Source organism: Babylonia areolata, chromosome 2, assembly GCF_041734735.1.
Source record: "Babylonia areolata isolate BAREFJ2019XMU chromosome 2, ASM4173473v1, whole genome shotgun sequence".
Classification (NCBI taxonomy): domain Eukaryota; kingdom Metazoa; phylum Mollusca; class Gastropoda; order Neogastropoda; family Buccinidae; genus Babylonia; species Babylonia areolata.
The window spans coordinates 29,106,749-29,115,232 of NC_134877.1; the positions used below are offsets into that span (position 1 = coordinate 29,106,749).

The following is an 8,484-nucleotide window of genomic DNA, read 5'->3' on the forward strand; positions in this document are numbered from 1 at the left end:
GACTTCCTATCCCTTATCTCTCCGATTTCCGAAGCAGTGGATCCATTGGAGTTTTCCTTCACGCTTCACGTTACTTGATTCCATTTCCATGAAGACAAATTGTTTTGTTGTTTTTTTGTTTTGTTTTGTTTTTTTGTTTTTTTTCCCAAAGACTTCCTTTCTCTCCCCCATCACGCAGCCGGTCACAGCGGTTACTGTGTAGATACCTAGCGGATGACTCAATGCTCACAACCACCAAACTGGACTTAACATTATTTTTGACTTTGCTTTACTTGAGTATTATTATTGCAGCGTGCTGCACTTTCTGTCTAATTTTTGGTTACAAAAAAAAGTGATGTGGGAGCTTGCGCTGTGTTAGATGTTTGAATTTGCATTTCTCACTGAATTATCAAACGTTGTATGTCGCCTTTGTAATCAGCAAATGTGTCACCAATTTCTGTTTCAGAGATAATAAAGTACTCTTGTATCTTGTTCCCAGAGTATAATAATAATAATAATAATAATAATAATAATAATAATTTAAGTTTTAATAATTAAGGGGGGGGGGGAGGCAGGTGTGCTAGAAGGAGAGGAACTGACGACAGTTTAGAAACGATTGTTGAAGCAACAACACAAGTCATAGCGGAAGCTTTTCACGGCCCTTTAAGGCCACACTGCGGAGACAGGAAGCGAGGGGAACACACCTGAGCAGCGCTGCCCAATGGAGCCTGGAAATCCTGTCAATCTTTCCACCCTGCACCCCATCCCTCCTTTAGGCTCTGCTGCTTATAAGCCTTCCGGCTGTTATCAGAGAAAAACCGGGAATGTGGGACTCAACCTCCCGGGCGGATAGAAATCATCACAGTAGGGTAGGGCCCGTATTCAAGCAGTTGGATTGATAACATCCGCCGTTTCGAATTAGCTGCCCGAGACCTATAAGAAGTTTTCACAGTTCTATGGCCTACCCTTGCTGGATTGTGTCCGCTATTTCGAAGCCTTTTTTGTCCTGTCCAAGACCCGGAATTTCATGGTCAACCCAGCTAAACAGGTCCACGTTCAGCTGGAAGGATCAAATCCGCCGTTGTTTCCAAGCTCTTTATGTGTTGTCTTCTGGGACGCGGTAGAACAAAGTTTTCGCTGTTTCACAGTCCAGCGAGCTTGCTGCTTTCATGAAATAAAGGTGTCGCTTTGTTGTCTCCCCAGCTGATTATGGAAATTAATATGCGCTGATATCACAATGGTCATGACATTCTATTTCCAACCTCTTCACAGAGAGAGGGAGAGAGACAGACAGACACAGACAGAGAATCTCCTCTTTCAGTTGGATGATAATGTTCATCACTGATGATGGTGATGGGGTGTGTGTGGATGTATGTACACGCGGGCATGTGCACGTGTGTGCGCAGGTGCCCAACGCATGCGTAAGTGTGTGTGTGTGTGTGTGTGTGTGTGTGTGTGCGCGCGCACGACTGTTCGTATAAGAATTCGCACCTTTGAAGTGGTGAATTGGGAGTGACTGGGCGGGGGCAAGGGGGAGGGGGTTGAGGAGGAGAGGATGCGGTGTGGACGGGAACAGTAGGGTGAGAGAGAGGGGGGGTGAGGGTATCTAAAGGACGCTGTCTGTTGACCTACAGCTGAACCCGGTAGATAAGGCAACTGGACAACACTTCTGGGGCTCCTTTTTTTTTTACAAGGTGGAGGAAAAAAAAGGGAGGGGGCTGGGGGAAGTAAGTGAGACGGAGGAGGGTCTAAGGACGGGAGACGGATTCAGACAGAAGAATCCCCGCCGGGTGCCGATGGCCCGAAACAGTGAAAGTCAATAAGAAAGTGGGGTGGGGGAGGGAGGGTGGGAGAGAGAGAGAAGAGGAATGGAAGAGAGAGGGAGAGAGAGAGGTGGGTGGATAAAGGAGGGTGAGAGAGAGGGAAGGGGAAAGGAAAAAGTGAGAAAGAAAGGAGGAAGGGTAGACAGAGAGAGAAGGAACGCTAAATCTTGTGCCAATTCAAATCGAAGCGCTTTCACTACGCCTTTCATTAGCTAGCAAAAATCTGAACAACAGGGATGAAACACAAAGCTTACAAACAGAAGGCTACAGAAGCTATGGACGGAAAAAAATGGGAGAGGGAATGGAGGAGCAATTTTGGGAAAGAGGTGTGTTTTAAGGCCAGACCTGAAAGAGCTGGGGGCAGGGGGTCTGACATTCAGTTCAGTTCAGTTCAGTTCCTCAAGGAGGTGAGGCGTCACAGCGCTCGGAAAAATCCAAGTACGCAACATCACACCTGCTAAAAAAAGATGCCTGACCAGCAGCGTAACCCAACGCGCCTAGGCCTTGAGGAGATGTTCAATATTCCTTGTGACCGAGGTACACCTGGTAATAAAGACATATTCTATTCTATTCTATTCTATGAGAAGGAGCGAAAGTAAACCGTGTGTAAAGCCCAGAGACAGAGAAAGAGCGACGGCTGTAGTGTTTGAATCTAGGAACACAGAAAGACTGGATCTGAACCTGATGGTTGAGAGCGTTGTGGGGTGTAGAGGTGAAGGTATTCACATAGGTAGGGTGGTGCAGTTTATATATATATATATATATATATATATATATATATATATTTAATGAGTGCTGATCTTGCACTCTATTCTGTGTGAGACATGGAGCCAATGGAGGAACTGAAAGAGAAAGAGCGGCAACCGATGGTGACGGTGTGTGTGTGTGTGTGTGTGTGTGTGTTTGTGTGTGCGTGTGTGTGTGCGTACGAGTGTGTATGTGTGCGTGCGTGCGTGCTTCTATGTGTGCGTGTGTCCATACGGCGCACGTATGTGAGTGCATGAGTATGTGCGTGGACGTGAGTGATGAGGGACAGAAGGAGGCTGTAGCGTGTGTAGTGGGGGGCGTGGGGGGAGGGGGAGGAGGGATGGGGAGGGGGTGGAGGGGGAGGGGGTGTCAGGAGAAGGAAGGAACTGGGGGACACTGTCTGGTGACCTTTAGCTGCCCCCGTCCTGCTCTCGGCACACGTGCTGCACATTCTGTCTGGGACACGTACAGGGGAAGGGGAGGAGGAGGAGACGGAAGAGGAAGAGAGGAAGGAGAAGGATGAAAGAGGGAGAGGGAGGAGGAGGAGAAGGAAGAGAGGAAGGAGATGGATGAAAGAGGGAGGGGAGGAGGAGGAGAAGAAAGATAGTAAGGAGAAGGATGAAAGAGGGAGAGGGAGGAGCAGGAGGAGAAGGAAGAGGAAGAGAGTAAGGAGAAGGATGAAAGAGGGAGAGGGAGGAGGAGAAGGAAGAGGAAGAGAAGGAGATAGATGAAAGAGGGAGAGGGAGGAGAAGGAAGAGGAAGAGAGTAAGGAGAAGGATGAAAGAGGGAGAGGGAGGAAGTGGTGGAGGAAGAGGAGATAATGGAGGAGGAAGAGGACATGGAGGAGGAAGATGTGGACGGGGATGAGGAGGAGAAGGACGTGAAGCAGGATGTGGAGGAACGTGTGGAGGACCAGAAAGCGGAGGACGAGGAGGCTGTGGAAGCGCACGAGGATGTGGAGTGTGGAAGATAATGTGTAAGATGTGGAGGAGGATGTGGAGGAGAGTGTGGAAGAAGAGGATGTGGCAGAGGAGGAGAAGGGGGAGGGTGTGAAGGAGGAGTGGGAGGATGCGGAGGAGAATAATTTGGAAGAGAAGAAAATTTGGATGAGGCTGTGAAGAAAGATGTGGAAGGGGATGTGGCAGATGTAGAAGAGGATGTGCAGGAGGATGTTAAGTAGGGTGTGCTGGAGAAGGATGTGGAAGAGGAAAATATGGAAGAGGACGATGTGGAGGAGGATAATGTGGAAGAGGGAGATGTGGAGTAGGAGGACGTGGAGGAGGGAGGTGTGGAGGAAGAGGGGTATGTGGAAGAGGAGGATGTGGAAGATGGGGATGTGGAAGAGGAGGATATAGAGGGGAGTGAGGTGGAAGAGGGGGATGTGGAGGAAGAGGATGTGGAAGTGGGGGATGTGAAGGAGGAAGAAGAGGGGAATGCGGAGAAGGATGTAGAGAAGGGGGATGTGGAAGAGAGGATGTGGAGGAGAGGGGTGTGTGGAAGAGAGGATGTGGAGGAGAGGGGGATGTGGAAGAGGGTGGTGTGGAAGAGAGGAAGATATGGAGAAGAGGGGGATGTGGAGGAGAGGGGAATGTGGAAGAGGGTGGTGTGGAAGAGAGGAGGATATGGAGAAGAAGGGGATGTGGAGGACAGGGGGATGTGGAAGAGAGGGATGTGGAGGAGAGGGGGATGTGGAAGAGAGGGATGTGGAGGAGAGGGTAATGTGGAAGAGAGGAATGTGGAGGAGAGGGTAATGTGGAAGAGGGTGGTGTGGAAGAGAGGAGGATATGGAGAAGAGGAGGATGTGGAGGAGAGAGGGGTGTGGAAGAGGGGTATATGGTGGAAAAGGATGTGAAGTGAGGGATGTGAGGGAGGAGGAAGAAGAAGAGCGGGATGTGGAGGAGGATGAAACAGAGGCATATTTGTGGGGTGCCAGTCACCTCAAGACAAGATCAGGTGTTCCCACCAGTAGCGGAAATGACCTTCTCACTGCTCTGGTTTCCCAGAAAGGACAGAACGAAGAGAATGACAGGGACAGGGAGGGAGGTGGGTGTGGAGGGAGGGAGTGGGATAGGGGAGAGGATGAAAGTGAGTGGGTGTATGTGTTTTTTCATTTATTTATCTACTTTTGTCATTCTTCTACATTCTGTATGTTTCGCTGTTTTTTCCTGTAACTGGAGCTCGGATTTACAAATGCGACAGTCATGAGGAAGTGGTCGTAAACGTGTGGGCGGGGGAGAGGGCGTCGTGCAACCATGGATAGAGTGCAGCACTGAAAAATGATTTGTTCATGGAAGTCGTTGCTTTTTGTTTTTTTTAATCTATTTTATTTTTATCATTACTTTTTTTTCTGACTACAATTTTGGCGGGTCTCTCAAGATAAGACTATGGGCTGTCTCTGAATAGATATGAGGCTGCGTCTATGTCTGAATTTATCACTCATAATTCGTGGCACTACAAGCAAATTTGGAGCAACCGCAACAGAAAAAAGTGGAGATGCACACACACACACACACACACACACACACACAAACACACACACACACACAAGTGCAAGAACAAATACACGAAGGATACACAAGAAAGCAAAAAACACCACAATGTTCGGAACCAGCCAGCTGAGCCCGAAGTTTTGACTGCACACAATAACAACATAACGACAACGACAAAAACAACGACGACAACACAGCGATGGTGCGACAGTCCACTACAGCTGGGACCTATGGCCTTCCACTATCAACAAAAAAGTCGCTGGCAACGTGAAGAAGACGAAGAACAAACGGCACAAAACATAAAAATAAAGAAATAAAATGAAATGAAAAAAAAATAGTAAGAACAACGAACAAGAATAGTAACTGGAATAGCCTATTAAAAGGTAACAAAGCAATAAAAAGAACAATTGGTACATTACATGTACGTACGTTCTAACACACAGAGCCACACAGACACAAGCATGCTCCATTATATGCTTCCATTTAAATGAGAGAAGAATAAGCTCCCCGCGACCTTTTCTCCTTTGTGTTATTGTGTTCCAGGTCTGTGGTCGGTTCTCCAGGCCTGACTTTTTTTTTTGTCTTCATAAGACATGTGCTGTGTTGTATTTAAATCAGTTCGTACGCTACGACACCGCCTTGAAACCGATACTGTTCCATGTTCCTGAGTGCTGCACTGATTTCACCCCCGGACAAGTTTGGAAAATCAATGCAAACGCCTTGTGTCAGCTTGTGCGGAGGTCTTTTTTTTTTTTTAAATCTTATTTAATCACTTTCAAGTGATAAGACGTGAAAAAGACTTTGGGTGAGTGCGTGTGGGGGTGAGTGACTCTCTCTGTGTGTGTGTGTGTGTGTGTGTGTGTGTGTGTGTGTGTGTGTGTGTGTGTGTGTGTGTGTGTGTGTGTGTGTGTGTGTGTGGATTCCACTGTATGTCTATTAATAAAACGTGACATTAGACAACTATGTTTTTTTCATGTAAAACTGAACGCAATAAAACTGAGTGACTCCAACATGTTTGGACAAAATAGCAATAACAACAAACAAAACTGAACGTCTAACACTTTTCATTTTTAAAGAGGCAAGGCCAACTTTCAGTATGAGACTGCTGACATGACCCAAACTGAAAATGAAAGAATAGTTTTTGTTTGTTTTTTTTACTATGAAACTTTATAACAGTTTGAAACAAAATTATAATAATGCAGCAATGGTGCCAGAAATCCCTACTCGACAAAAGAACCACGACGGTAAGGAAAAAAAAAAAGCAAAAATGTTTTCGCCAACAGTCAACTGTCACTAATTTCATCTCATTTGTTTGAGAATCAGAAGTTGTTAAGCGTACTGGCGTATTCAGAGCTGGAAATTGTTAGCAAAAAATCTGAATATTCACAGAGTGCTTCCTGATATATCACTGGGACGTCAGTGTGCAGAAAGACGAAAGAGCTCAGAACTGAGCCTTGCAAAATGCTTTGCAATATAAATGTTAGAAACGTTTGCATAAAAACATTTCCTGTTCGTTCAGCTGATATAAACATCATCATGACTACAGATTTTAGCGACAGGCAAAAATAAAATAAAATAAAAACCTCATGATGCGGATCGAAAGTATCAAAAGCAACAGAAAAGTCGTGATTCACGCTGAAGCAAAACAAAACGTCCTTCTTCCAGTCACACACACACACACACACACACACACACACACACACACACACTGACCGTTCCTCGAAGAAAATCAGAAGAAAAAAAAACCTGCTTTTTTCTCCATCTTGGCCCACTTGTAAGGAACAAACCGCCCTTCTCAATCCCGTCACCTCTTTCGTTCTGCCTCCATGTCATGGACAATGTGCTTCAGCAACATCTGCTGCCTCCATGTCATGGACAATGTGCTTCAGCAACATCTGCTGCCTCAGTGTCATGGACAATGTGCTTCAGCAACATCTGCTGCCTCCATGTCATGGACAATGTGCTTCAGCAACATCTGCTGCCTCCATGTCATGGACAATGTGCTTCAGAAACATCTGCTGCCTCCATGTCATGGACAATGTGCTTCAGAAACATCTGCTGCCTCCATGTCATGGACAATGTGCTTCAGGAACATCTACTGCCTCCATGTCATGGACAATGTGCTTCAGAACATTTGCTGCCTCTATATCATGGACAATGTGCTTCAGGTACATCTGCTGCCTCCTTATCACGGACAAAGTGCTTCAGGAACATTTCCTGCCTCCATGTCATGGACAATGTGCTTCAGAAACATTTGCTGCCTCCTCATCACGGACAAAGTGCTTCAGTAACATCTACTGCCTCCATGTCATGGACAATGTGCTTCAGGTACATTTGTTTTGCTGGCTACGAATGTATGTGCTTGCGTGTGTGTTTGTGTGTGCACACGCTTGTTTGTGTAAGGTGTGTCGTGCTTTAATCGACAGCATGCATACGTTGTTGTTGTTGTCTTCAGTTTAACGTCTTTCCACCTGAAGTGATATTAAACGGGGGGAAAAAACCGTGGGGGTAGGGGTTGTTGGGGGCGGGGGGGGGGGGGTAAAAGTGAGTGTATATGCGGAGGGTGAACAGGGAGAGACAACGCTAGGGAAAATGGATACGTTATAAACGCCAATCTCAAACAACTATAGCAAATGTCCTACAAGGCTACGCAACAAACCTTCTGCAATAACAAATAACATATTGGAATTGTTAATAACACATTCAAAAGAACGTTTGGTGAAGTCTGGCAAAAAAACATTTTAGATTCTGACATTCGAATATTACATGGTTGCTAGAAATATGTTCTCCACATATGCATCTGACATCTCTGCTGAATTTAGTTATCAAAACGTTCAGTTTTATCCTGTCTGATAATGTATGAATCTGCCTTAATCTTATTGAATTACTGTATGTATTTGACTGACTGATAGTTCCCGGTTGTTGAACATTACACTATGGTTTAAAGCTTTGCCGTTTTCCTGGTATAAATCTCTGACTTTGTTCCACGATGTTTTTCTAGCATTCGATAACCCTCTAGTACAGACAGAGGCACATAACGTTCTATACGTATATGTGAGAATGTATGATCCATTTGTAGTTGTTGTTACTGGTTTGTTTGTTTTCTAAATGCCATGAGCTCCCTGTCTGAGATGTGAGCGTCTGGGCTATTATTAACATCATCATTATCATTATGGCTATCATCGTTACCAATAAGAAACTTCGTTATTACTTCATCTCCCTTGTTAAAATCAATTCATTCATAGGGGAGGGGGGGGGGGCAGAGGTGACATTCCGCAAAACGGTTTGTTTTTCCTGACATGACAGTGCATTCGTGCGTGCGTTTGAATGTGAACAGTTCATGTTTCTGTGAGTGCTACGCGTGATAAAATATTGTAAATGCAAACTTGTCCTACGCACATTAATGTAACCAATATACAGTTGTTGCTTTCCAAATCAAAGTTTTC

The 8,484-nt window shown here is 45.6% G+C and overlaps 1 protein-coding gene across 2 annotated transcripts in view; it reads right to left on the reverse strand.

Annotated features, from left to right (window-relative positions):
* LOC143279392 (cytochrome P450 26B1-like) overlaps window positions 1-8,484 on the reverse strand; it is a 37,669-nt gene that overhangs the window by 21,981 nt on the left and 7,204 nt on the right. The window lies entirely within an intron of this gene.